Genomic DNA, 4446 nt, shown 5'->3' with positions numbered 1-4446 from the left:
TATATATATATATATATATATATACTGCATGTGTGTATGTGTATACTGTGTGTATGTGTGTGTCTATATATATATATATATACTGTATATACTGTGTGTTATTGGTCCACTCAATGTTAAACATAGAAAAGAGTCAAATTTTTTTACTAGTGAAAATTTCAAGATATATATATATATATATATATATATATATATATATATATATATATATATATATATATAATGTGTTTATTTAAGGATAAATAGTGCTATTATGTAAGGAATGTGTTGGCAGTAAAAAAAAATATATATATATATTACTTTTACGTATGGTATATCTCATTCCCTACAAAACGGAAATGCAAAAATATGGTGAAAAAAAAGGATTAAAAAAGTAAGTTATCAAAGGTTATACCACAAAGTTAATTTATATTTCACAACACAAATTACAGTACATATGTATGAATATCATAATAGTTACCCAGTCCAAAACTATACAATATTATATTTCCAGGACAATGATTTATGTTATGCATTTAAAAAAAATTACATATTCTGTTCATAATATATTTAAATATGTTTTTGCCACCACCATATAATAAGCATATTTAAATAAAATGATTACATTATTATTATTATTATTATTATTATTATTATTAAAAAAAATATTACATTATTTAAAAAATCATAGTTGTATTTTCCATAGAGACAGACTTTGATTTATTCATGGCTAAATAAAATCTGAGGCTGAATTCTCTTGTCATTCGTCTAGATTAGTATTACTTGTAAGGCAAAAAGAAATGATTCCGGAAATGCTTTAAAAAATGACATATGACAGTAACAGGTAGATGCAATTATACTGTACCAATAATTAGCTAGAGCACATATGACTCTGTATCACCTGAGCTCATCTTCTCTTATGACATCAGGTGTATAAAGAGTTACATTACTGCTCCTATACAGAAAATATTACTGTAGTTGGTAAATGTTTCTAAGGAAGAGAAAATCATGTGCATTCATTAGTATTGTGCATTCAATTTTATGAAATAATGTGTCTCATAACATGCATTAAAATGAACACTTACCAGTTTTGTATTCACAGATGTCATGGAAAGTAAAAAAAACTGCAAAATATTCCAAACCAATACAGACAGACTTGGGACTGGATTCTATTAAAATCAACTTCCTTCAAGGTTAGTTTACATATATATACTGAAACTTAAAGCAGAGATGAGCAATGCAGCGAGATAGTTCTCCAAACACTGATTCAGGGCATCTTTAATAAGGGATTAACTTGCAAGTCCACTTCTGACTCTTAGCTGGAAATACAGTTTATTCTTAGTTATGCAGATTACCCACCAAAAAGTAAGTTATTCCTTTTTTTCCACAGAGGCCAGCCTCTCCTTTCACTCTTGGGAGCTTTTACCATTTAAGGTCAATGATACATTTGGCTGTACGAACTAAGCTCAGTCCTCTAAAATACAGAATCCACAGAGTTACTCTCATAAAGGCTGTTTGATATACAATAATGTGTTCAGACATCTAGGCTCTCCTTTGTAAAATGAAAGAAACACAAGACTGCACATTACATACGTAGAAATGTATAAGAAGATAATAGCATGCAGGCATTTTAGCTATGCTCTGTATCAAGACTGATTCTTAGTTGCAAATAATTGCACACGGTAGAAAAAATCTAAATAAAAAGGAGAATATATATATATATACATGCATACATACAGTATATATATATATGCCATAAGTTTTGTTTATGTAAGAGTGCAGGACCGGCCTATTAAAATTTTACCCCGGACCAAAAAGGAACATGTTTTTAACTCCTAGCTGTCAAAAATCACTGCAACATATTGCATTGCAAAGTATTGCAGCCTTCTTTGGCAGAAAGGACTAAAGCAATACTGTAGTTAAAAGAAGGTATGAAGAATGTTTATGCAATATTTTAACGGGTCAGGAATAAAGTATTAAACTCTGGCGCTGTTCCTAGATGGCATATGTATTTATAGCAAATCAGAGCAGATTCCAGTCTTGATACTGAAAGAACCAGATGAATAGCTGTATAAAAAGGATATATACATATACATTTGGTTCTACTTCACTAAAGAAGATACATTTTTTGCTTACAGGATTATATTTTAAAGGGTCATCAAAGAGGAAAATGTTCTAATGTCTTACAGCATTCAATTATTGTACTATTGTTCTGTATAACTGTGTGTTTAACCCCTACAAGGGGATTAAACACCTAGATAAAATCAGTTTCAACAATGCACTACTGGGAGCTAGCTGAACACATATGTTGAGCTAATAACAAGAGCCATATGTGTGTAGCCACAAGCTAGCTCTCAGTAGTGCATTGTTTCTACCATACCTACCTAGATATGCTTTTAAAACTACTGTTTTGTATATTTATTTGTATTTAAAGAATTCCACAGACTTTCCAAAACAATGATTGTGTTTTAACCAATAATTTGTGGGTCCTCATCACATAAAATGTAACGCTTAAAAAGCTAAAAGGAAATGTCATAACCAGGCTGGCACTTTGGGCCAGGTGAGAGGGTCGTCGGAGTGAGGGTATGAGAAGGTGCAAGGTACATTGTAGATTTAGTTTATGAAGAAGTGTTTATGGTATAAGAAGGTGTAATATACAGTTTAATCCTTACAAAGGATACACTGTATGTTTGGACAGGAGTGGCCCATACAGGGGCAGGGCATATAAAAGGAGGGTCCCGCAAATGATAAATTAATTCTCAGGCTAGTTTGATTCATATTCCAGACATTATTGAATCCTCTATCAGTGTTTGTCATTATCACCTCTATAGGCAGTCTATTCTATCAATCAACCAGGCTTTCTCTAAAGATATTTTCTGCACATCACTCCTGAATCTACTACCCTCCAGGTTCATATCACCTGACCCCTTACTCTGGTATTGTTTTTCTATGTGATAAATATGTTTATCCCCAGCTTTATTACATTGTTTTAAAAGGACCTAAAATACTTTAGAATGCTGAGGCTATAGAGCCTCTTTAGCTCTACAGGGAGTGCAGAATTATTAGGCAAGTTGTATTTTTGAGGATTAATTTTATTATTGAACAACAACCATGTTCTCAATGAACCCAAAAAACTCATTAATATCAAAGCTGAATATTTTTGGAAGTAGTTTTTAGTTTGTTTTTAGTTGTAGCTATTTTAGGGGGATATCTGTGTGTGCAGGTGACTATTACTGTGCATAATTATTAGGCAACTTAACAAAAAACAAATATATACCCATTTCAATTATTTATTTTTACCAGTGAAACCAATATAACATCTCAACATTCACAAATATACATTTCTGACATTCAAAAACAAAACAAAAACAAATCAGTGACCAATATAGCCACCTTTCTTTGCAAGGACACTCAAAAGCCTGCCATCCATGGATTCTGTCAGTGTTTTGATCTGTTCACCATCAACATTGCGTGCAGCAGCAACCACAGCCTCTCAGACACTGTTCAGAGAGGTGTACTGTTTTCCCTCCTTGTAAATCTCACATTTGATGATGGACCACAGGTTCTCAATGGGGTTCAGATCAGGTGAACAAGGAGGCCATGTCATTAGATTTTCTTCTTTTATACCCTTTCTTGCCAGCCACACTGTGGAGTACTTGGACGCGTGTGATGGAGCATTGTCCTGCATGAAAATCATGTTTTTCTTGAAGGATGCAGACTTCTTCCTGTACCACTGCTTGAAGAAGGTGTCTTCCAGAAACTGGCAGTAGGACTGGGAGTTGAGCTTGACTCCATCCTCAACCCGAAAAGGCCCCACAAGCTCATCTTTGATGATACCAGCCCAAACCAGTACTCCACCTCCACCTTGCTGGCGTCTGAGTCGGACTGGAGCTCTCTGCCCTTTACCAATCCAGCCACGGGCCCATCCATCTGGCCCATCAAGACTCACTCTCATTTCATCAGTCCATAAAACCTTAGAAAAATCAGTCTTGAGATATTTCTTGGCCCAGTCTTGACGTTTCAGCTTGTGTGTCTTGTTCAGTGGTGGTCGTCTTTCAGCCTTTCTTACCTTGGCCATGTCTCTGAGTATTGCACACCTTGTGCTTTTGGGCACTCCAGTGATGTTGCAGCTCTGAAATATGGCCAAACTGGTGGCAAGTTGCATCTTGGCAGCTGCACGCTTGACTTTTCTCAGTTCATGGGCAGTTATTTTGCGCCTTGGTTTTTCCACACGCTTCTTGCGACCCTGTTGACTATTTTGAATGAAACGCTTGATTGTTCGATGATCACGCTTCAGAAGCTTTGCAATTTTAAGAGTGCTGCATCCCTCTGCAAGATATCTCACTATTTTTGACTTTTCTGAGCCTGTCAAGTCCTTCTTTTGACCCATTTTGCCAAAGGAAAGGAAGTTGCCTAATAATTATGCACACCTGATATAGGGTGTTGATGTCATTAGACCACACCCCT

Source organism: Bombina bombina, chromosome 7 (genome assembly GCF_027579735.1).
Source record: "Bombina bombina isolate aBomBom1 chromosome 7, aBomBom1.pri, whole genome shotgun sequence".
Classification (NCBI taxonomy): Eukaryota; Metazoa; Chordata; class Amphibia; order Anura; family Bombinatoridae; genus Bombina; species Bombina bombina.
This window is presented reverse-complemented; position numbering follows the sequence as displayed.